The following is a 26867-nucleotide window of genomic DNA, read 5'->3' as shown; positions in this document are numbered from 1 at the left end:
TCAGCCTTGTACTACTGCTGCTCGGGGACAGTATTAACCATATCACGATCTATTGTCTTCCATCACAAGGAAGAACTCGCCTGACCCACCAACTCACTAACGCAAGCTTGTGCGGCGGCGCTCGACTCGCGAAATATGACGGTTCCAGTCCTAGTGACGGTAAATTTTCGCTGCCGGTATTTGGCCGACAAGGAGAGGAGAGGAGAGGTGGTGGCGCAAAGTTCCTCACCACCAGTCTTTGTGCCGATTTCCTGGACTGAGTTCCAAACCTCTTCGCAGTGTCCCATGAAGTGACGGCAGACGAAATGTTGATGGTTACCCTTCTCTCGGATGGGAATGTTAAACTCCAACGCTACACTGTACAGGGACTCATCAGAGTCATCTACACGACAGATATACACACTTGACAGTTCACAACAGACCGGAAGAAAGCAACGGCGAACCACATTCACTAGGACCTTGTCTAGAACGGCGATGTAGGATTCCTGCATGTGCTCCCCTACGCTCATTCCACGTGTACGAGACTACCTAAACTATAGCGCCTAGTAAAATATGGATAACAGTTACCCACTAAGCTTGTAGAGTTAGAAATAGTGAAGATTGCAGTAATTCGTTTCTTGCCTGAGTGACGTCACGTAAATGTTTATAAATTTTATGTCAATTTATTTATGTTGGCTGTATTTCAAAATATTCACACAACTTCGTTGTTCTGTATTTCATACAGAGTTCAGGAGATCGTGACAACATAGCATCGTATTTCTCTGTTGCACGGAGATTTACAGCTGAGACCCACACTGTCAAAAGCCTCGTTGTGCTTTATTGCGATAATAGAATAAAAGCATTAAAATACATTGTAACTGACATATGTCATTAACATAGTGAAAATGGGCAATCTCCATTAAGAGCTAGTTGACGGTAGAGGTGGTCCGTTCACAATGATACCGTTAGTACTGTATACAGCCAGAGAGGAATTTATAAATGTCGCAAACACTGAATTAACTACGATGCGAGAAGAATCATTGAAGAACATAAGGAAATTCAGTGTTTTTATTTTAGGAACTCTAATAGTTCACATCCTTCAGTCTGAAGTTAATAATTTCATGTACTTTCTAAAAGTGAAAGTATTTAAGAGATGTTGAATGAAATTCAACAAAGTTCTGCTCTAAAAACGAAAATAATGCTCTACTCGGATCTGTACCAGAACCTACCTATTTAAAAGAGAAGTACTTCAGAGCTGTAAGAGTGTTAATATTTTTTCGAATAAAAGGAGAACAAAATTACTCCGAGATAGTTCCAAATACGTGGGGCTTCGTCGCGTTTCAAGCATTCCGTTACAAATAATTAATAAATGCTGCAGGAAGTACCGACATTAATTTAAAGAAAAACACTGCACGGCGAATACTTTATTAGCACCTAATACTGTGCGCATGGACAAATACATATTCAGCTTTTTTACTCACTGTCCAATATAATGCTTAAATTGTTACACACTAGATTTAGGATTTTTAAGCATCTGTTTGTGCGCGCGTGTGTGTGTGTGTAAGAAGCTTCCCATCATCGGGACCGGGATGCAGACAGACATGTTAATGGAGACTATAACTTCCTAACTACTTACCTCGCTATCTCTCTCTCTCTCTCTCTCTCTCTCTCTCTCTCTCTCTCTCTCTCACACACACACACACACACACACACACACACACACACACAAACACACACACACACACACAAATTCCTCGATGTAGTGCTTCACAGACTCCGCTTCGCTTTCAGGTCATGCAAAAACACTTAGTAATGAGGTGAGGACGTGTTAAGGCGCATGCGAGTGAATGCATCAAATAGTACCATTTAAGCAGCGACATCAAATCCTTGGAAAGTCTAACCACAATTATAACGGCTCTATGAACACGCCAGTGGAGGGCATATTTATCTCCTCCTGAAGCTTTTTTTGCAACGAAACTGACACGTTGCTAAACCTGCATTTTACGTGACCAAAGATTCTAACGCCTTCGAATAATGGTAGCATGTTCAATAGCTATTTTACCTTATATGCTTTGCTCTTCCAACAGGCTCTGCAATGCACGTTTGTATGACTTGCAAACGAATCGACGGAATATCTATGCCAAACAGTGAGAACAACAGACCTATTAATAAGCTATTCGTAGATTACCAACAACGTATGGTCGTTTATATTATCTACTGCTATATGAGTCTTATTCAACAAATGCTATACGGGTGTATTATGAATTTCCTTGTTACTTCTACTCATCCTTCTCATATTTATAATTTTTCCATTGTGCTTTCTGAGTCGCAACATCGAAGCTACGACGAAGGAACAAAATCCGATTAGGATTTATCGTCAGACTGTCGACAAGAACATTAGAGGCAGAACACAAAGTTGGACTGAGCAACGAAGAGAAAAGAAATCGGTCGTGTCGTTCTCAAAGCAATGTCCTGCCATGCGCTTCGTAAAACAACGAAAAACCTAAATCCTCATGAATGCACGAGGACTGGAACCCAGCTACCAGAGAATGCGAATGCAGTTGCGAGGCCATACACACGGCGGTACAATAGGTGCAACCACATCTGAGGAGCGTCTGCGGAGAGCTACGCTAACATACCGGGTGTTACAACTAAACTTTTGCTACTCGAGAGAGCCTCCATGGCGAACGAGCGATCGTAGGGCAATGAAACTTTGTGGAAACATTTGTAACTGTACTGTCCTGCGGTCGGCAGGAAAGACCTATCAGTCAATTTTAACACACTTTACTACAATTAAAGAAAAGACGGCTTCTTGGCATACACAAAGTTTGAAACGCAGAACAACCAGGAAAAAACCCACAACTCTGTGGTGGACAAGCAGATAAGGAAACAAAACAATGGAAGAAATGAAATGATCGTACGGCATTGTTGGCTGGGAGACCCCATGCGGGATGTTCGGCCGCCGAAATTGTAAGTCCTTTTTAGCTGACGCCATTTCGGCGACTTGCGAGTCAATGATGATGAAATGCTGATGAAAGACACACAACATCCAGTCATCTCGAGGCAGAGAAAATCCCTGACCCCGCCGAGAATCAAACCCGGGATCCCCTGTGCGGGAAGCGAGAACGCTACAGCAAGACCACGAGTTGCGGACGGACAATGGAAGAAAATACTGGCCAAAACTACTCTACAAAATACAAAGTGCTACTACAAGACTACGGCGAGTGAATACAAGGCTAGGGCCGGCGTTAAGTACTGGCCGTAGCTGTTCCTAGCGGTTGGTAAACACTGCCGGTCTAGGCCTTCTTATAAAGCTGGGTGGGCGGAGTGCTACATCAGCCATATGAGTTCCGACTGGTGGAACATTCCGATTGGTGGAACACTGTCACATGTTGTCTAGCGAAGTAGTTCCATGTTTATTTGGAAAGTCTGTTATTTTTTCTGTCCGCTGGCGATGTTTCTCTCTGTGCTCCTGAAAAGGGGGTCGGCAACCCATCTTGCGAGTCGGTTCTGTGGGCCCTCTAACAATAATTGGCCGCTACGACAGTAAGGACATGCGGATGAGAAATGACCGCTGAATGAAACATATTTTAATTTCCACATGAGGGGTAAAATTTGTTATCGGCGCTCCATGTTTACGTTGCAGGTTACAAGCGTTGCTGAATGTGACGACCATCTGCATTCATGACAGTATGGAACCGCACTAAAGGTACCATTTTACAATTGTTCGCAGAACTTTTCTAACAGTGGACCATGGAATGTTCAACTGCTGAGACACAGCTTGTGCACTGATGAAGATCGTACACTGCGTCCAGCATTCTCACAAGGGAACCTCCCCATCGCTCCCCCCTCACATTTAGTTATAAGATGGCACAGTGGATAGGCCTTGAAAAACTGGACACAGATCAATCGAGAAAACAGGAAGAAGTTGTGTGGAACTATGAAAAAATAAGCAAAATATACAAACTGAATAGCCCATGTGCAAGATATGCAACATCAAGTATAGTGTGAAATCAGGAGCGCCGTGGTCCCGTGGGTAGCGTGAGCAGCTGCCGAGCGGTAGGTCCTGGGTTCAAGTCTTCCCTCGAGTGAAAAGTTTACTTTCTTTATTTTCGCAAAGTTATGATCTGTCCGTTCGTTCATTGACGTCTCTGTTCACTGTAATAAGTTTAGTGTCTGTGTTTTGCGACCGCACCGCAGTACTGTGCGATTAGTAGACGAAAGGACGTGCCTCCCCAATGGGAACCGAAAACATTTGATCGCAAGGTCATAGGTCAACCGATTCCTCCACTTATACACTTCGCGAATCGGTAAAAAGGTTCTTCTACCTTGCCCGATTTAGGTTTTCTTGTAGATGTGATAGTCACTCCCAAAAAAGTGATGAAAACATAAGAGTTTGTCATGTAAACCGAAAATAAAAAGTTTAAATTTTCACTAGAGGGAAGGCTTGAACCAAGGACCTCTCGTTCCGCAGCTGCTCACGCTAACCACGCAACCACGGCGCTCCTTTATACACACTTGCCTTGATATTGCATATCTTGCGCATGGACTACTCAGTTTGTATATTTTGCTTATTTTTTCATAGTTCCACACAACTTCTTCCTGCTTTCTTGATCGATCAGTGTTCAGTTTTTCAAGGCCTATCCACTGTGCCAACTTATAACTAAATCTGAGGGGGGTGCGATGGGGAGGTTCCCTTGTCAGCCATTGCAACGATAACTTCAACAATTTGTGGCGGAATTGGCCATCGGACTGCCCCAAAAGCAATTCCAATATCGCCAGTTTAATCATGCTCTTCATCCCTGGTGCGGAAAGAGGATCTCTCCACATTCCAGCAATAATCGATACTCGTGAAGAGCAGTAGCAGTATTGCTGCACACTGATGCCTGCGTTTTAACCTTACGTCGCCGTAGCAGGAACGGCGCGTAATGGCAAATCATGACACTAACACTATTAGCAACGAAAATTCTTGAGCGCACAGTCTGAACATCATTCCTACAAGTTGGGTACCCATACGGCAAAAAGCTCCCCATCTACAACAACTCAGGTAGCGTAAAAGTTAGTCATAACCACCCTGTGTGTTTCCTGAAGTGGGGCACCAGCCTTTTCAGTAGTTGCAGAAGCTGTAGTATGGATGACTGGTTTAGTCTTATAACATTAGCCTAAATGGTCATGCTACGATGGTAATGCGAACAGCTGAAAACAGAGGAAAACTATATTTTCCGACAACACTGCTCTATGTATGGTTAACGGTGGTGGCATCCTCTTGAGTAAAACAGTCCCCATATTAATCTCCGGACGTGGCCTACTAACAAGGGAACCTCCCCATCACACCCCCCCTCAGATTTAGTTATAGGTTGTCACAGTGGATAGGCCTTGAAAAACTGCACACAGATCAGTCGAGAAAACAGGAAGAAGTTGTGTGGAACTATGAAAAAATACGCAAAATATACAAACTGAGTAGTCCATGCGCAAGATACGCAACATCGAGGATAACGTGAGATCAGGAGCGCCGTGGTCCCGTAGTTAGCGTGAGCAGCTGCGGAACGGGAACGAGAGGTCCTTGGTTCAAGTCTTCCCTCGATTGAAAAGTTTATTTTCTTTATTTTCGCAAAGTTATGATCTGTCCGTTAGTTCATTGACGTCTTTGTTCACTGTAATAAGTTTAGTGTCTGTGTTTTGCGACCGCACCGCAAAACCGTGCGATTAGTAGACGAAAAGACGTGCCTCTCCAATGTGAACCGAAAACATTTGATAGCAAGGTCATAGGTCAACCGATTCCTCCACAGGAAAACACGTCTGATATATTCTATACGACACTGGTGACGGCGTGTGCGTCACATGACAGGAATATGTTGTCGACCCACCTAACTTGTACACTTGGCGAATGGGTAAAGAGATTCTTCTACCTTGCCCGATTTAGGTTTTCTTGTGGATGTGACAATCACTCCCAAAAAAGTGATGAAAACATAAGAGTTTGTCACATAAACTGCAACAAATGAATGCAACAATTTCACAGTCGCACAGTTTTCCCTGTGCTCTGTCAAAACATATGTTTTTAACGATTTCAAATTTTTTCGTGTGTAGACCGTCAAATCCTGCATATGTCCAACCAAATCTCAACATGTCCTGGAATTTTGGAGAGCGAAGTTGATTATGTGTGAGTGCCTGAACTTTGATAATCGTCTGAAAATAAAAAATTAAACTTTTCACTCGAGGGAAGACTTGAACCATGAATGTTCCGCAGCTGCTTACGCTAACCACGGGACCACGGCGCTCCTGTACTCACATTATCCTTGATGTTGCCTATCTTGCGCATGTACTACTCAGTTTGTATATTTTGCTTATTTTTTTCATAGTTCCATACAACTTCTTCCTGTTTTCTCGATTGATCTGTGTTCAATTTTTCAAGGCCTATCCACTGTGCCGACTTATAACTAAATCTGAGGTGTGTGCGAGGGGGAGGTTCCCTTTTAAGGAATATATTGTCACCAGGAAAACGAGTATTATACGATTTATATCAACAAAGGTAAACAAGTGTTCTGGAATCCAGTTAAATCAAATGTGGCGATTATGACAGAATTAGCTAGGAAATGAGACACTAAAAATAGATCTAATACCTTCGACGTCACCTGATTTAATTCGATTATATTCCACCACCCTTGTTTTAATTTTATTGATTTCATCTTCCAACTTATTTTCAGCATAATATCCATTCTGCAAGTCCTTCTCCGACTCTGACACAATGTCATCGTCAAATCTCAAAGTTTATTTCTTCTGCTTCATCTGTAACTTCTTTTCCCAACTTCTTCTAAAACTCTTTTACAACTTGATCAAAGTACAAACACAATAACACGGAGGACAGGCTACAATCCTGTCTCACTCCTCTCTTAATTACTTTCTCGCTTTCATGTTCTCATTGCTGTAGTCTGGTTTCTATACAAGTTACAAATGACCTGACAGTCCCTGCATTTTAACCGTCACAACCAGAATGAATGTTCACTTTGCAGTGGTGTGTGCACTGGTTTGAAACTTCCCGCAGATTAAAAATATGTGCTGCACCGGTGCTAGAACCTGGGACCGTTTCCTTTCGCGGCAATGTCAAATTTTTTTTCTCCCCTGAAACTATAAGTGCTACAAACGTGGGTCTGCCTTTCTTCAACACGTTTTCTAAAATAAATCGTAACGTATACAGAGGTGGAGAGAAGTATTCAAATATCAACTGCATGCTACTAAAGAGAGAACATTTAACTACTAAAACATACTAAATAAAATAAATAAATCTCTTCTACGTTTTTAACACACCTTTATTTCATTTTTACTGTCACATGTATTTGCTTAAATCAAACATAAATACATTTTCGCAATGAAAACTGACAAATGTTTTCCCAAATGTTGGACATAAATATTCAAATAAACAAAACATACCACTCTAGTTCTAGGTTATTATGCCTTTCCTATGAATAATTGCTGCCAAACGCGATGGAATTGAATGTTAAGTGCTTTCTGGTTGCGACCGAACCAACCTTATTCCAGTCCTCCAGGATAATGTATTTCAGTTCTGTTTTAGTTGTGACGCGGTGCTTCCTCATCCTATCTTCCAATTCTTGAAATATGTTCTCGATTGAGTTCAAGTCAGGTGATCGAAGTGGTGTTCTGAGTATACGTGGGGTCTTGTAGATGATACATAACCTAACAACTTCAGAGCTACCGGTTTGCTTAGGATTGTTGTCTTGTTAGAAACAAAAACTATTTCCAGGTTTTAGTGTCTGAGCGCTTCTGTGCAGACGGTCTTGCAATATATTCTTATAAACGTGCGTGTTCACGTTACCATTAATAAAAGCTAGCTCACCCACGCGTCTTCACGCCATACATCTCAACACCATTACTCTGCGGCCTCAATGTTTGATCACAGCTTTTAAGATTACGCTCAGTATTTTTCGATCTCAACACTTTTTCCACCTATCACTTCGGTATGCATTGAACTTGTTTTCATCTGACGTATGATCCCAGAACTCATTTTCCTTCGCTGCATACTCACTAGCAAACAAATACACTGAGATGCCAAAAGCCACGGGATGCCTCCTTACCGTGTCAGACCACCTCCTGCCGCGTGTGATGCAGCAACACGATGTGGAACGGATTCAACAAGTCGTTGAACGTCTCCTGTAAAAATATTAAAAATATTGAGCCATGCTGCCTCTCAAGCCGTCCATAATTGAGATGTCTCGACGGTGCAGGATTTTCTGCACGGACTGAATTCTAGACGATGTCCTATAAATGTTCGATGGGGTAACGTCGGGCGATCTGGATGGCTAAATCATTCCCTCGAATTGCTCATAACGTTCTTCAAAACAGACGCGAACAATTGTCATTCAGTCAAATGCCACATCGCCATACATAAAAATTCCACCTTTGTTGGGGAACATGAAGCCAGGAACGGCTGCAAATGGTCTCCAAGTAGCCTAACATAAACAGTGGTCAATGGCCGGTTAAGTTGGACCGGAGGATCCATTCCATTCCATGTAAACGCAGCCCACACCACACATTTCACAGTGACTTGTTGACAACTTCGGTCCATGGCTTCCTTGGTTCTGCACCACACTGGAACCTTACCATCAGCTCTTACCAAATGAAATCGGGACTCATCTGACCTTGTCACGGTTTCCCAGTCAACAAGGGTGGAACCGATACCGTTACGAGCTCAGGAGCGCCTCTACAGGCGATGTCGTCTTGTTAGCAAAGGCACTCGCGCCTTTCGTCTGTCTGCTGTCACAGCCCATTATCGGCAAATTTCGAAGCACCCTCCTAACGGATGCCTTCGTCGTACGTCCCACATTGTTTTCTGCAGTTATTTCACGAAGTGTTGCTTGTCTGTTAAAACTGACATCTCTACGAAAACGCCACTGCTCTCGGTCATTAAGCGAAGGCCGTCGGCCACTGCGTTGCCCGCGGTAAGAGGTAATGCCTGAAATTTGGTATTCTCAGCAGACTCTTGACATTGTGGATCTCGGAATACTGAATTGCTTAACGATTTCCGAAATGGAATATCCCATGCATCTAACTCTAACTACCATTCCGCTTTCAAAGTCTTATTAATTCCAGTCGTGCGGCCATAATCACGTCGGAAACCTCTTCACATTGGTCATCTGAGTACAAACGACGGCTCCGCGAACGTACTGTCCTTTGATGTCTTGAGTACGCGATACTAGCGACGTGTGTATATGTGCGTACCACTATGTCACGACTTTTGTCACCTCAGTGTACTAAACAATTGTTCTTGTTGATTTTGCTTACATGCGGTTTTCTTCTTGCTGTTCTGGAGATGTACTCAGTAAGAACCCTATGAACTCTTCTTTCATGAACCACCTTCCCAATACATTCTTCCAGATGTACTCTAATTTCGGTTGCTGTTATTTCAGGATTTTCCTTCACCATTTTCAGCACTTGTCTTTTATCTCTGGAAGTAAGTTTTAGCGGAGCATCTTCCTAGGCTGATTCAGTCCTCGACTTATAGCGTTGGATGATACAAAACCAGTGGTCGGATTTCTGTGTACAGCTTCTCAAATTTCTTTATATGTCTTATTTTGTGCACACATACGTAAGATGACTGTTCTCTCCTCTGCGGTCGTCTCTTTTCCTTTCCGTCCCATCTGGAGTGTGGCCACTTGTGGATGTACTTACTTGCGTACTGTGTGACAGCATGCACGAATGAGCAACATTTCCAATGTTTAGTGCGTTTGCCGCTGTATCATAGAACGCATTTGAGTAGTTGTGTCATACAGTAACGCAACGTTATTATGGGAAAACACATGTTGAATAATACACACATATTCTTATAATTCGTATATTGTGAATGCGTTTGAAACACATGGAAACGCATCAAGAGGAATCATGAAATAATAAATAATTGTCCCTTCTGTGTCGATTAATTCAACATTTTAATCCCTCTTAGCCGTAGATTCGAATACTGCTGTCCGCTTCTGTGTACTGCCTACATTTCTCTGCAACCATAACTGGTCTGCCTGAGGTCGGCTGTTAATAGTCGTTTCATCATTCCGTAGGTAATTCATTTCAGTACGTTACAACAATAACTTATTAAATAGATTCAATAACATTCAGACCTGCCTTCTTTGCTATTGTAATTATTACGTTCTTTCTGAATCCTGAGGCTAACTCCAATGTCACATTCATTCTGAATGCCAGGTTGGACACTTCTGTTGTGGTTGGTTCTCCTCAGGATATAAATAATCCTGAAGGAATGTCTCCTATCCTAAATACATATTTTTATATTCATCTTGAACACTAAAGTTTTGAATGAGGTATTTTAAATTTCGTTTTACTTATTTGCTCGATATTGTGTTTTCTTTTTGTTGAAGCAACACCTGATGACAATCTGTAACGATACTTGTAACTGATTGAAAATAATTGCGATTTGGACATTTTACATGAATATTTTACATATAAATATTCTGTTAATTCTACTGAATAACTATTTCTCTCAAAGTACCAGTGTGTTAATTTATACATTGCAAGAATTTTGACTTTCCTGTTGGCCTACATTAGGTGCAATAAGCACGCACACCTACAATCACAAGTTCGAAAATCAGTTTCACAATAGCTCACATTTCTCTCGGAAGAAGCTTCTACTCATTTATGTTGTGTATGTAGTTTCTCAGTTCCTGCTAATTTCTAAATTATTGTCCAGGTCCTGAAGCTGACGAACAAAATCTGCGAAAAACGTCAAAACAGAAGTGAGTGGTCTTTGTTCTGTCAGTGAAATTGAACTACTTTTTAAGCTTATTTCTTCGAAAAGGAAAAAAAACCAAAGTGATGGAAGTTTTATTACACTCATCCTAGTGACACAAAACAATATGCTAAAACAATACGTATTTCTGTAAATTATTTTCATTCTCACGTGCTATACTATTATCCCCACAGGAATGTTGGAGCCTCTATCTCGTTCTCCAGGAGTTCCTACCTTCAGACATGCCACAGGCTTGTTTGTTTGTCTTCGAGTCGTTCCTTATCGTCCTCCATATAACCCGGCAACGTCCCCCTTCTTCGCAGTTCGCTGCGTGGGGACTCCGTTCTCAAATGCGGCCTTACTATCACTGTCGACTCCCTCCTATCAGCATTCGTTCCGTGTACGCAGACCTTTCTAATGAAATTTCTCTAGGAACTTGTGAAGCGCATTACAACACCCTCATACAAACTATTCCATTTCAAATCGGGCCAAAAACGAGAAAATTTAACGTCATTTTTTTATGATCAATAATTTTCACACGTGCAGGCTACTGCAAAAAATGAACTTTCATAAAGTTATCTCTGACATGTTTATAAGTTTTCGAGTTAAAATTCGGTACAGTTTGTGTTGTTTTCCCAGCGGGACATTTTGTCTCCCCTGTCGCTCAACAAACATATCGGATTTCGGTGAACTGTGAGTCATTTTGGAGTTGAATGTCTGTTGTTGATGGATGCTTTTATTGTATGTTCCTTGGATAGTTGTATATAATAATAACAAGACAATAATTATTACAATTTTCAAAACACTTTTATTCACTATTAAGCATAAACACGATTTTCATTAAGATTATAAACTTAGACCTACATACGCTTGAACCTCCTTTTACTCTACACTGGTATCTGTTTTACGTTTTATGGAGCCATTGTCCTTGAAAAATAACTACATAAAAATATTTAAATTCACGCTATACTTAGGTTGAGATGGGCTGCAATGAAACATAAACAGCAGGCGATCGAGAACGGCCTTATCACGATTCATGTGATGCTGCCGCTGTTACTGTTTACATTTTTGTTTCCTACAGCTCTCCACTGACCATACCATTAAAAGTTTACTAATATTTTTTTAAATCAACTGCTGAGCAACATGGCATAATTTTTATTCGATTTAAAATAGTGATTTTCTGCAAAAATATAATAAGTAAAGAAAATTAAGATTAAATTTAAATTCTAAAAATATCGCATTAATACCATCTCAAACTATACAATATTACCTTTCTTTTTAATTTTATTTGAGAATTTACTTCGAATAGTTTCTGAGCCACGTGAATCGCGTGATTTTACTAAATTACGGCAACTTTGACCCTTAAAAGACTTGTCTGTCGCAGCTGCGAGTTCGCAAAGGATATTAACTTAATGTCACCTTAAGACGACAGAAAACTGAACCCTCACAAAAAATCCAAGGTTTCATGCTGTTCGAAATGCAATAGAACAGGGGCGTACCCGCCACGTGTCATGTTGTGGGCAATACATTCACCACGTGCATATTTTGCGTTCTCCACCACAGTAACCACACCTGATGTGGCGTATACATTCCACATAGTCTTTCTACGAATTCTCATATCAGCGCAACGCTTTATACATTGAAGAGCCAAAGAAACTGATACACCTGCCTTACATCACGTAGGGCTCCCGCAAGCACACAGAAGTTCCGCAACACGATGTGGCATGAACTCGACTAAAGTCTGAAGTAGTGCTTGGAGGGAACTGACAGCATGAACCCCGCAGGGCTGTCCATAAATCCGTAAGAGAGTGAGGGAGTGGAGACCTCTTCTGAACAGCACGTTGCAAGGCATCCCAGATATGCTCAATAATATTCATGTCTGGGGATTTTGGTGGCCAGAGGAAGCGTTTAAACTCAGAAGAGCGTTCCTGGAGACACTTCGTAGTAATTCTGGACGTGCGGTGTGACGCGTTGTCGTGCTGGAACTGCCCAAGTCCGTTGGGAAGCACAATGAACATGAATGGATGCAGGTAATCAGACAGTATGCTTACGTTCTTGTCACCTGTCAGAGTCGTTCAAAATGGCTCTGAACACTATAGGACTTAACATCTGAGGTCATCAGTCCCCTATACTTACAAGGGAACCTCCCCATCGCACCCCCCTCAGATTTGGTTATAAGCTGGCACAGTGGATAGGCCTTGAAAAACTGAACACAGATCAATCGAGAAAACAGGAAGAAGTTGTGTGGAACTATGAAAAAAATAAGCAAAATATACACACTGAGTAGTCCATGGCAAGATAGGCAACTTCAACAACAGTATGAGCTCAGGAGCGCCGTGGTCCCGTGGTTAGCGTGAGTAGCTGCGGAGCGAGAGGTCCTTGGTTCAAGTCTTCCCTCGAGTTTAATTTTTTATTTTCAGACAATTATTACCTGACAAACACTTATGTTTTCATCACTTTTTGGGAGTGCTTGTCACATACACAAGAAAACCTAAAGCAGGCAAGGTAGAAGAATCTTTTTACCCATTCGCCAAGTGTGCGAGCTAGGTGGGTCGACAACATATTCCTGTCATGTGACGCACATGCCGCCACCAGTGTCGTATAGAATATATCAGACGTGTTTTCTGTCGAGGAATCGGTTGACCTATGACCTTGCTATCAAATGTTTTCGGTTCCCATTGGAGAGGCACGTATTTTCGTCTACTAATCGCACGGTTTTGCTGTGCGGTCGCAAAACACAGACACTAAACTTATTACAGTGAACAGAGACGTCAATGAACGAACGGACAGATCATAACTTCGCGAAAATAAAAATATTAAAATTTTCACCCGAGGGAAGACTTGAACCTAGGACCCCTCGTTCCGCAGCTGCTCACTCTAACCACGAGACCACGGCGTTCCTGTACTCATACGGTCCTCAATGTTGTCTATCTTGCCCTTGGACTACTCAGTTTGTATATTTTGCACATTTTTTTCATAGTTCCACACAACTTATTCCTATTTTCTCAATTGATCTGTGTTCAGTTTTTCAAGGCCTATCCACCGTGCCAACTTATAACTAAATCTGAGGGGGGTGCGATGGGGAGGTTCCCTTGTTAGAACTACTTAAACCTAACTAACCTAAGGACACCACACACATCCACGCCCGAGGCAGGATTCGAACGTGCGACCGTAGCAGCCGCGTGGTTCCGGACTGAAGCTCCTAGAACCACTCGGTTACGCGGCCGGCCCCTCAGAGTCGTATCTAGGTGTATAGGGGTCCCATACCACCCCAACTGCACACGCCCTACACAATGACAGAGCCTCCACCAGCTTGAACAGTCCCCTAGTGATATACAGGGTCCATGGATTCATGAGGCTGTCTCCATACCCGCACACGTCCTCAGCTCGATACAATTTGAAACAAGACTCGTCCGATCAGTCCAATATCGGTGTTGACGGGCCCAGGCGAGCCGTAACACTTTTTGTCGTGCAGTCCTCATGGGCACACGAGTGGGCCTTCGGTTCAGAAAGCCCATATCGGTGATGTTTCGTTGAATGGTTCGCACGCTGACACTTGTTGATGGCCCAGCATTGAAATCTGCAGCAATTTGCGGAAGGCTTGCATTTCTGTCACGTTCAACGCTTCTCTTCAGTCGTTTTTGATCCCGTTCTTGCAGGATCTTTTTCTGGCCGCAGCGATGTCGGAGATTTGATGTTTTATCGGTTTCCTGATATTCAAGGTACACTCGGGAAATGGGCGGACAGGAAAATCCCCACTTCATCGCTACCTCGGAGATGCTGTGTCCCATCGCTCGTGCGCCGACTAACACCACGTTCATACTCACTACCTGAAAACCTGCCATTGCAGCAGCAGTAACGGATCTAACAACTGCGCCACACACACCTGTAGTCTTATATAGGCGTTGCCGACCGCAGCGCCGCATTCTGCCTGTTTACGTTTATTTGAATACACATGCCTGTATCAGTTTCTTTGGCGCTTCTACTACTGCCAGAACAAGTTTTTAGACAGCGCTCCACGACTATTCTTTAGTCGTTACAATCATTCCGACAAGAATTGTGAATATAAAATAATAACAGTTCGGACAGAGGCATGTAACGAGTCATTCTCCTTGAATGGAATGGGGAAAAAATCTCGGTGCAATAAAATATCTTTTTCATTAACTCTGCAAGTTTCAGTGGTGGAAACTGGTATAAAGGCATGTGGTTATTTGTGGACAAACCTGTTTATTTACGCATTTTGTATTGCGCGCATTTTCCCCGTACAGTTGGCAACAAAGCAAAACAAGATACATTGTCGTTTCACCATTAGAATTTAGGTAGAGTACTTAAAAATTGAAAAAAAGGCGGGGAAGGGAGAGAAGTTGGTGCAACGGTAGGTCCCCTAGATGACGTGCACAGTGGTGGGTATCAACAGCTCGCTACAGTTACAGTTTGGAGGCGTGTATGCTAAGAGTGTATTATTGTGATGACATCTACATCTATATTTACACTCCGCAAGCCACCCAAAGGTGTGTGGCGGAGGGCATTTACGTGCCACTGTCATTACCTCCCTTTCCTGTTCCAGTCGCGTATGGTTCGCGGGAAGAACGACTGTCTGAAAGCCTCCGTGCGCGCTCTAATCTCTCTAATTTTACATTCGTGATCTCCTCGGGAGGTATAAGTAGGGGGAAGCAATATATTCGATACCTCATCCAGAAACGCACCCTCTCGAAACCTGGCGAGCAATCTACACCGCGATGCAGAGCGCCTCTCTTGCAGAGTCGGCCACTTGAGTTTATTAAACATCTCCGTAACGCTATCACGGTTACCAAATAACCCTGTGACGAAACGCGCCGCTCTTCTTTGGATCTTCTCTATCTCCTCCGTCAAACCGATCTGGTACGGATCCCACACTGATGAGCAATACTCAAGTATAGGTCGAACGAGAGTTTTGTAAGCCACCTCCTTTGTTGATGGACTACATTTTCTAAGCACTCTCCCAATGAATCTCAACCTGGTACCCGCCTTACCAACAGTTAATTTTATATGATCATTCCACTTCAAATCCTTGCGCACGCATACTCCCAGATATTTTACAGAAGTAACTGCTACCAGTGTTTGTTCCGCTATCATATAATCATACAATAAAGGATCCTTCTTTCTATGTATTCGCAATGCATTACATTTGTCTATGTTAAGGGTCAGTTGCCACTCCCTGCACCAAGTGCCTATCCGCTGCAGATCTTCCTGCATTTCGCTACAATTTTCTAATGCTGCAACTTCTCTGTATACTACAGATTCATCCGCGAAAAGCCGCATGGAACTTCCGACACTATCTACTAGGTCATTTATATATATTGTGAAAAGCAATGGTCCCATAACACTCCCCTGTGGCACGCCAGAGGTTACTTTAACGTCTGTAGACGTCTCTCCATTGATAACAACATGCTGTGTTCTGTTTGCTAAAAACTCTTCAATCCAGCCACACAGCTGGTCTGATATTCCGTAGCCTCTTACTTTGTTTATCAGGCGACAGTGCGGAACTGTATCGAACGCCTTCCGGAAGTCAAGAAAAATAGCATCTACCTGGGAGCCTGTATCTAATATTTTCTGGGTCTAATGAACAAATAAAGCGAGTTGGGTCTCACACGATCGCTGTTTCCGGAATCCATGTTGATTTCTACATAGTAGATTCTGGGTTTCCAAAAACGACATGATACTCTAGCAAAAAACATGTTCTAAAATTCTACAGCAGATCGACGTCAGAGATATAGGTCTATAGTTTTGCGCATCTGCTCGACGACCCTTCTTGAAGACTGGGACTACCTGTGCTCTTTTGCAATCATTTGGAACCCTCCGTTCCTCTAGAGACTTGCGGTACACGGCTGTTAGAAGGGGGGCAAGTTCTTTCGCGTACTCTGTGTAGAATCGAATTGGTATCCCGTCAGGTCCAGTGGACTTTCCTCTATTGAGTGATTCCAGTTGCTGTACCTGTTTATTTGTGTCGTGTGGACAGCTTCTATAGGACTTAGAGCACGCAAGTATTACGGCGTACAAAGAAAAGGGCCTGTCCAGTAGCCAAACTGCTACGAAATTAGTGCGTTCCAGTTGTGTTACAGATAATTTTGTCAGACTGGATGCACAGTATGGCAAAAATGGCAAAATGACCGGACACGAAAATTGTCAGCATCAGATATGCGTTTGATTCTGCGTAAAGCAAAAGTTAGCGGCGTTTGTTCCTATCAAATCGTGGCTGATTTGCAGTTATCAGTCACTTTCACACGCGTTAAACATATCCTGGCTCAAGAGGCGAATCTGGCACCGTATTCAAGACACGGCTCCACTCGAAATTTGCCGTTTAAGAAACGGCTCCATACGTCACCTTTAAACAAAGCGCATAAGGAGGCTCGACTGACGTTTGGGGAAGAACATACGTCGTGGACCGTACAATGGAATAACGTAATTTTCAGTGATGAGAAGATTAATTTGGGTGGGCCACATGGTTTTCAGTATTACTGGCACGGTCTCCGTACAGGAGAACACGTTCGTAAGAGTATTCGTGGAAACTTTGGCAGTGGCAGCATTATGATCTGAGCAGCATATTGTGCTAAAGTCACGTCGAACATACCATGACTGCACCCCAAAATGAAGTCCGATGATTATACACGAACGTCGGAAACTAAATCGGTTCTTATGTATTGAGGAATTTCACGATGATAATTTACTATTCTAACACGATAATGCCAGGATTCATAGGTCTGCCAAGACAAAATCGTGCTTTCAGGATAAAGGAATACCACTTCTGAACTGGTCATCGATAAGTCCGGATTTAAACCCCACCGAGAATGTATAGGCGATCGTAGAACGACCTGTTTCTCGCAATGGACGACAATTTGAGACTGTGGCCGAGCTGAAGACTGCAATTCGAGTGGAATGGTTCAAATGGCTCTAAGCACTATGGGACTTAACATCTGAAGTCATCAGTCCCCTAGACTTAGAACTACTTAAACCTAACTAACCTAAAGACATCATATACATCCATGCCCGAGGCAGGATTCGAACCTGCGACCGTAGCAGCAGCGCGGCTCCGGATTGAAGCGCCTAGAACCGCTCGTCCACAGCGGCCGGCCGAGTGGAATGAAGCTCGCTCTCGGAAGAAGAGATCACTGCCCTTTAAAAAATCAATGCCCAAGAGGATTTTTGCAGTTATTAGGAACAATAGAGGGGCGACAAAATACTAGGTCACAGTTGTTGTATATTCCGTGTATACGTTAGGTTAGTGTGACAACAGTTCCTAAGTGCCTTTATATCAATTTCCACCCCCTAAGGTTGTCTTGTTTCTTTAAATTTTTTAAGTACCAATGATAACGAGTATGTATTTTGTTTTGCTTAGTTGTAAACCGTAAATAGAAGATGCGTACAATACCAAATATGTAAATAAACATGTTTTTTCCACACATAACCACGTGCCTTTATACTAATTTCAACAACTGTATTGCTGGGTGTTAAGTTCCATTGCAGCTGTCCACTTTCTGCAGAAGTAAATTTGCGCAAGTTCTTGTTCTAAATACAAGCACGAGCTTGCAGCAGTTGACTGCAGAAGTTACTTGCTAGTGGACGCACTCCTTTTGAGAAGATTCAGCTCTTCTTTTTTGTTGAACATTCGCCGTTGTGTCCTATTAGCGAACAATGCATTGAACCAATTGCACACCTATGAGGATACTCAGTACGATCGTGTCTTGGTTGCTGGTCGGTGTTGTGATATAGTGTTGAACGCCTTTCGGAAATGCAGAAAGCTAGAAGAAATAATGTACCTTTCCACCACCATCAACCATTTGCAAGATACTGAATATAAAGCGAAAGGTGTTTCGCACGAGCGGTTTTTTTTTCCGACCGGTTAGATTTTTTTGAAAGAACTTTTTCTACCCTCCAGGAACGTCTTAATGTTACACTTCACAGTATGTTCCAAAGTCCGCTAGCAACATTGATGTGTAATTCTATGCACCCAATCGTTTACCCATTTTGTAAACAAAATAGGCTATCCTGTTTTTGCAGTCACGAACAACTATTCGCTGCGCCACAGATTTCTCGTGTAATATGAATTAGGAAATTATGTACTTCAGCAGTGTATTCTGTGTAAAATCTAATATTCCGCCAGGAGATCGTGCTTTATTCGCTACAATTACTCTTAATCGTTCATCAGTATCTCCCATGTGTGCGTGTGGTGGTCAAAAATATGGTAGATAGCTTGCTCAAGTGTGAATACATCTTTTAAATGCGAAACATAATATTTCTGCTTTCCATTCGCCCACTTCAGTTCCTTCATCAGACTGATCCTTTACATTTAACAAAAACATTCTATGATTTTTTAATAGATCTTTCGCCAATATCCGACTGTCTCCCTGGAAGTGATGACGTTCGCAGTCCACAGTTTCTGCAGGTCGATAATAGCTTTTCAGTTATTCAGTTATTACTTCATAAGTACTGTTTTCTGATTTGTCCTTCAGTTCAGGAAATTGCTTTTTTAATTTTCGTTACTGTATGTGTCGTATGAAACACGGAACAGCACAACAAAGTAAGATTCATCGTGGAGTGGGGACATGAACTCGAGTGCGCTGGTTAATTGAGCTTAATGTACGCTACTGCTGTTTCGCAAAGGCTGGAACATCCGTCCGTGGTACGGACACTTGTGAACACCAGCCCGCCGGAATTCCCTAATACAGGTCGTGTCGTCTTATTTGTAGCAGTCAGGATACTGCGGAGCACCGAATAAAAAACGGCTAAATATCGCCGAAAACTTACTCCTGATGTTAAAGGATTAGTTAAAGACGAAAAATGAGTTTCACAGCTACTTTCTGAACCCCCCCCCCCCCTCTTTTCATAAACACATTTCTCCTGTTTTTGAAAAATGGGAACACGCCAAGTCAAATGAGAGCACGAATTACGTATAAAGTTATTAATGTCAGGAATCGAAATAGCTGCATGCTCTATGCCTCCCTTTGTGAAGGTACAATGAGAATTAAATTTACATTGTAGTAAGTGCCTATTTCCACGCCAAAATTCGCAGTACGTAATTTTTTTCATACGCAGAGAGATATGGGAAACTGAAACATTCGTGTCCCCAAAGTCAGGGAAACATAAGAGTCAGCGCATTAAATGCCGCCATGGTTGTGTCATCTACAATAATTTTAAATCACTGAATTAATCGCAACTAACTCTTATATATCTTTTGCTGCAAATGTGGAATGGTAGAGCCCGAAGTAAAAATTCATCTGGAAAACAAGGTTGCAATTAGTTTCTTTGTTGTGTGTTATGGCAAAATTTAACACAGTCATTTATTCAACAAGTCTGATGCTCGCTCTCTGCAGATTTATTTTACATATTTCCCATGCCAGACTACAAAAATAACGATAGTTAACTCTGTACAATTTTTATACAGTTGGTATTAAATATAAATCAGTTTCCAACTGTAGCACTATCTTTGAGGCAACGTTGTGCAAATTCTGAACATTCGCTTGGACTTTGTTCTCTGGTAACATTCCATCTAATAACTCACTGTAATCTGCGAAACGAACTATTATTCCACTACAACTGTATTTCAATCACTATTGACGGACGTTGTCTTAGAGTATAATTTACTGTAACTCATTACTTAGGAGGAAACTTCCAATGTTCCTGACCCATTCTAGTTGCCACCTGGGTGTGTGCTTTGTCTTCTTCTTCCTTGCAGTTGTATACAAATTAGATTGTGTAATGTATATGTGTATAATACTATTGCAAAAAAAAAAAAGTTTTGAAAAATCGGAGGAAGTGCAGTGTCCAGCGACCTTACGTCACGAAATCTGCCTATTCACTTCGCCAACAACATATAATAAAGCACCACAATATCAAAAACCATGAGAAGTGGTACATTGTGTAGCAGAATAGCTACCAAAATAAATGTCGAATGGTATTATGTAGGCCTAAGTTCAAAAATAAAAAAATAACCCACAGAAGATAGCATAAAATGTGCTGAAACATGTATGGGTGAAACAAAATAGCAAAAAGGTGTCTTGCATAAGAGTTCCTCTTCCCATGAACCCATTTTCTTCTGGGCAACTCCTAGTCCACGGACGAATATTCAGTCAAATAAATGTAGCTTGTGTAACAAGCAGAAAAATACATTTACGAGGACATGCTGAAAAGTAATGCTTCCGATTTTTTTCTGAGTGAAACCTCTTAAAATTTTTTAAATAAACCAAACTTCATTAGCAGCTACACGCCCATTCTTCATGTGTACATATTTATTTCCACGCGTGGTCACCCTGCCAACGAACATATTTCTCCCAACCACAGACTACTTTGTTGATTCGGTCACTGTAGAATGCTGACGCAGTGACAATCTCACCTCTGCTTCCACCGTTTCATCACCATCAGGCGAAGTTCTCGGACGTGTTCTATAAGTGTTGGTAACACATGAAAATCGGATGGGGCCTAGTGGCAACTGCTCGGTGTGTGATCGATGATAGTGAACCAAAGGTGTCGGATTGTTGCAGGTGTCGCAGCGCTCGTGTGTCGTCTGGAATTGACAGGCTGAAGGAGCCGGTGCTCCATGTGGGAGAGAACTCTTCGGATTTGACACTCGATTACAGCACGCTGCTTCTCACACGCCAACATTTTTACATTACACACCGCCATATTACACGACCAAATTCGGAGGCCTCTAGCGACCGAGAGCTGCAAATATGCAGAAATGAAGAATAAAGATGTATGACATTAGTAACATTTCTTTTATTTAAAAAACATAAAAAATTCGTAGGCATTACTTTTCAGCACGCCATCATACTTTGTTGTTAAATCTATGTTTCACTTGATAACATGGATATCCATGTTACAAAGTAATATTTTCATTTTAATAAATATCAGCCACAGTTTTATTTATTGCAGTGTAAATGGCCATCGTGCAACCATGTACACGTAGCTCACAAACTGACACAGTTCTATGATTTAAATAGAAATTGTGCCAATGATCAATGAAACATGTAAGACTGGGAACATGCAAGCCTTCTCTCTCATAAGCAGGTGTGAAAAGCCAGCAACAATCCATCTCTTCAAGTATTTGTTTTTATGGATGGTATTCTACTAGAACCGTCTTCATACAGCTTATAAGGTCCAAGAATAATAATTTGGCTTGCCTTGTATGTGAAGGAGAATATTATGCCATCTATACATCCTTTGTTGAAGGAATGGAGCCATTTTCCATCCCAGATTGTTATAAAACACTATAAAGACTGATCAGATCGTTAGGAAGTTCATGTAATTTCTAAGAAAATGATACCAATGATGTTATACGCATAATGTCTATTCTGCACTTCAATCTGTTATTACTGGGTTTCTACCTTGTTTAAAAAAAAATCTGCTGTGGAGACTAAATCTCAAGTTGCTAATATATATATGACAGCAAAAGTATCTTTGTAGCAGTACTGAAACACCACTTCCATATACAGGGTGTTACAAAAAGGTACGGCCAAACTTTCAGGAAACATTCCTCACACACAAAGAAAGAAAATACGTTATGTGGACATATGTCCAGAAACGCTTACTTTCCATGTTAGAGCTCATTTTATTACTTCTCTTCAAATCACATTAATCATGGAATGGAAACACACAGCAACAGAACATACCAGCGTGACTTCAAACACTTTGTTATAGGAAATGTTCAAAATGTCCTCCGTTAGCGAGGGTACGTGCATCCACCCTCCGTAGCATCGAATCCCTGATGCGCTGATGCAGCCCTGGAGAATGGCGTATTGTATCACAGCCGTCCACAATACGAGCACGAAGAGTCTCTACATTTGGTACCGGGGTTGCGTAGACGAGAGCTTTCAAATGCCCCCATAAATGAAAGTCAAGAGGGTTGAGGTCAGGAGAGCGTGGAGGCCATGGAATTGGTCCGCCTCTACCAATCCATCAGTCACCGAATCTGTTGTTGAGAAGCGTACGAACACTTCGACTGAAATGTGCAGGAGCTCCATCGTGCATGAACCACATGTTGTGTCGTACTTGTAAGGGCACATGTTCTAGCAGCACAGGTGGAGTATCCCGTATGAAATCATGATAACGTGCTCCATTGAGCGCAGGTGGAAGAACATACTGACGAAACTAAAATGAGCTCTAACATGGAAATTAAGCGTTTCCGGACACATGTCCACATAACATCTTTTCTTTATTTGTGTGTGAGGAATGTTTCCTGAAAGTTTGGCCGTACCTTTTTGTAACACCCTGTATACCCCGCAGCCTCAGAAATGACTTACTTTGGCATCATCTGGCAATAATTCCGGAGTTATGATGTTCAAAAGACATGGGATAAATATGTAACAAAATTCCTCAATCTGAAATTTCATTGGTTTCCTACTGAATAAGACATTGCTCAGTAGGTCGAATGTGAGTGTCCACTTTACTCTCCCTAAAGGAGCTGTATGACAGTGTGCTCTTATGTTAGTAAAATGAACTTCATTGTTAATAGTGAGGTGAATTCCATAAGCCATATAGAAATATTGCAACAACAGAAAAATCCCATGGAAAGCTCAAATGCCAGCACAACTATACATGACAAATAGACATTTATTTAAAGCTATCCTACTTTGCAGAATGATTAGTAATGTTCTTAAGAGGAATAGGTCAAGGAAGGCTAGAAAGGCGGGCCAGAGCACTCAGACATCAGGATGGAAAGGACTCATTTGCTGTGAGGGCAAAAGGAGACAAAGATCTTGAGTGATTTCAACATCAATGAGTAGTTAAATTCTAACATACCTTCTTTTTCTGTGCCTCACCAACACCAAAGAGGAGAATAGCACCAAGTTTAGGTGCCGCGAATGGTTGACTCTCATGAAAACAGTTTTCTGTATCACAAAACTACTTGTACTGCTACTGTGGTGATGAGTATGTTTGGCAGGCATGAATGAAGACACTGGGTAAGTCTCAAAACGTGAAATTACAGATACCATCTCATGCAGAAGTCAATGACATATAGTAAAACGTGTAGTGACAGTAAGGTGATCAAACACTCCCGCTGCTCCACAAACTGTGTGCACAGATTTCATTTATTTGTTCTTATTTATTATTTAGATGGACACAAGATACAGAATACACCACAATACATGCACAAATTTTCAAATTTAAATGTTAACAATAATATAAAAAGTTGGAATATGTAAGTAATAAATTAAACTAAAAATGAAAACAATAACAACAAAGTTACGGAACAAGAATTTACTTTATTCTTCAATTTTCTTAATGGTGAAGACAAGACGAAGGTGTTCGTGACTTACTGTTCTCTGACTGAAATTACTTGCTGTTATATATTTGTCATGTTATGCTATAGTATTGCCACATAATCTATCAGCTGTGCCTTGGTTCATACTAAGGCCATAGTGGCAGACTGCCAAAGGGTTCAGAATGTGGTTTTGTTTGCTATGGCTAGCAAAAATCAAATAATTGATTTAGCACATGCGCCACACTACTCAGAAACTGTAGGCAACCTGAAGATTTGCTGTGGCACATTGGCAGCAGCAAACAATCTGCATGTAATTCCGTCAGCTTCAATTGGAGGAACTAAGTTCCAAAGTGTTAACTATCCCCCAAGCAGTTCTATTCACACTATAGTAGGAAACAAAATTACATCCTAATGAGAATAACTTGAGCCTGGAAAACAAGCCAGAAGCATCTTCAGATGAACAGTTTTTTAAATATATTTTTCAATTCAACTTTGTGAGTTACATTTCACTTAACACAATTAAGTAAACCTTTACCATTCAAACACAAAAAGTATTGTCTACTACTACATATTTTGAAGAAGTACATCCCTATAAATCAATTTCCTTGACTTTAGTACTGTTGTCATGTACATTTCCAAGTACTATCCAAATTTTTAACAGTACTTGACTATTCACAATCACTTCTCCTTATTCTATTTATTGAACAGATGCTGTTGGTCCTTTTATGCAAATTCATGCTGTCAACCACAAATCCCAAAAGTGAACAGATTTTCTGTAATTTCAGAGTATAAATCCTTAACAGAGATCAACATCAACTTTGTGAACTAATACCACACCTGTCCAGTAGCTTGATTTTCAACAAAAATATTCTGTGTGTGTGAAATGAGATTCCCCAAAATATAATAAAGCATGGAGAGTTACACACACACACACACACACACACACACACGCACGCGCACACACACACACACACACACACACACACACAAAAAGCAGCACTTCTGGCTTTTGGTGAGTCATCTCTTTATTCCTTAATAATTCCCCAAAATATAATCTCATATACTGTCAAGCAATGAAAATATGAGCATAGAGATAACTTCATTTAGCTTCTCCAAGTCATAGTGAAAAGGTGCTTTTTCTGAGAGCTTCTCATTTATCCTTGGTCCCAAAACCCTGGCATCTGAAAGAGAGGAGCTATTTACTTCAATTATGCCTATCAACCGCTTATCCGAACCTATATACCTCTTCCATATCTGTATGATGGAATGACCACTAAATGAAGAGCAAAACCAGAAAATCTGTTAAATTCAGTCATTCATTCTCAAGTATTTCACAAAAGAAATACTGCAAACAAGACAGCCCTTTAAACTTCACAGATAAAAATATATGGAATATCTACTAAACAGCTTGAATGTGTGATAAAATGCACAATATTGACCCAGTAACTAATATTTCCAGCAATGTTCCACATCTTGCAGAACTAAACAATATCAACAAAGTGCCAATATACTGAACCAAAATTTGTCTTTCAGACTATGAAACTTCGATAACTGTTTGAAAAAACACAAATGATGTATTGAACATCAACTATAGGTGTTGCCACAGCCAACTTTCACATTAAATGACCATTTCATACTGTGCAGCTGTAATTGCTAAAGGCATAATGAGCCATAAAAAAATAATCACTGGTAAAAAAGAAATACTGTTGCTCAACTGATAGTGTACCCAGATTATTTTTGGAACTCCTGAGAAAAAAATGTGATCCAGTTGCAGCATGAATACAAAAACATCAAAATAGGGTAATTAGTGCGTTTCCTGTAACCTGAAATACATGAATCAATTAACTACTTTATGGTTTTTCTTAACGAAAAGAAGAGTGAAAAATTATAAACCATTTCTGTCACGTACAAATGTCTCAAGAGAATGTTCAGACCACTGACAATCTGCACTACAACACTGTACAATTACAGAATAAATAAATTACTTCTGATGAATTACGTGATGTACGTAAGCGCAAGCCGAAGAGAGGCTACTTGTATTTTAATGATTTTAATACAGCCCCTATTCCACTTAGCCTATAATACGAACGACAACTGTTTCTAATATCTGACGAAGTATTTTCAGTACGATTTCACCTTCACACATTTGCACGGTTCCATGACATGGTCAGAAAAAATACCAAACGAGAAGAAGTTGTTTATGGAATCACTGTTAGAAATTTACTTCATTTTTCGCCCGTCTAAAGACACAACTGCAACGCTAATATCGAAGTAAACATTTACATGGGCACGAGCAGTGGCAGCAGCTAATGGTCTGACATAAAGAGTTTTTACCAAACAAAATACCCGGCAGTGATGTATAATTTCTTTCATAAATTTCGTTTAGAAGCTCTTTTGGCACATGGTTCACATCTCGTATGTGGACGCCCCTAAAACCGGCATAGTCAGTAAAAAAGGGCATATGATTTGAAAGACACTCACCTAGTACTGAGCAGAAAGGGTGATTTTGTTGAAAACGACACAAGCCTAGCCTGTCTTATTTTTAAGAATTAATTTCTTTCAAACCAAACAAACCCGCGTTTTGTTTACACGAACTGTCAACAACAGCGTGAGCAAAGATATAAGCTGCCGACTACATATGATAACACCAGCGATTATGTCACAAGAAAGATAAAATCACAGTCTAACATGTTATGTTAGACTGTGATAAAATTTAACTCCGTGGCTTGTCCACTAAAGAAAGTCGATTCACGGGTTAAATTAATTATTCGAATTAAATTAACGCATTTACGAATCTCTAACTATCTGCCTGTGCAAATAAAATCGAATACTTCATCCTTAATCGTTGTCTCGCTTACTTTTGAACGCCCTTATTCAAAACGTTTGAACGTCTGTTACCTTTGG

The 26867-nt window shown here is 41.2% G+C and overlaps 1 long non-coding RNA gene across 1 annotated transcript in view; it reads right to left on the bottom strand.

Annotated features, from left to right (window-relative positions):
* LOC124805289 overlaps positions 1-26565 on the bottom strand; it is a 341331-nt gene extending 314766 nt beyond the window's left edge. The window contains exon 1 of the long non-coding RNA XR_007017431.1: positions 26445-26565. This is a non-coding gene — a long non-coding RNA (uncharacterized LOC124805289). The remainder of the gene's footprint in view (positions 1-26444) is intronic.
* Positions 26566-26867: the final 302 nt, after the last annotated feature.

The sequence above is a fragment of the Schistocerca piceifrons genome, chromosome 7 (assembly GCF_021461385.2).
Source record: "Schistocerca piceifrons isolate TAMUIC-IGC-003096 chromosome 7, iqSchPice1.1, whole genome shotgun sequence".
Taxonomy (NCBI): domain Eukaryota; kingdom Metazoa; phylum Arthropoda; class Insecta; order Orthoptera; family Acrididae; genus Schistocerca; species Schistocerca piceifrons.
The sequence above is the reverse complement of the archived record's forward strand: the minus strand, read 5'-3'. Positions and strand labels throughout refer to the sequence as shown.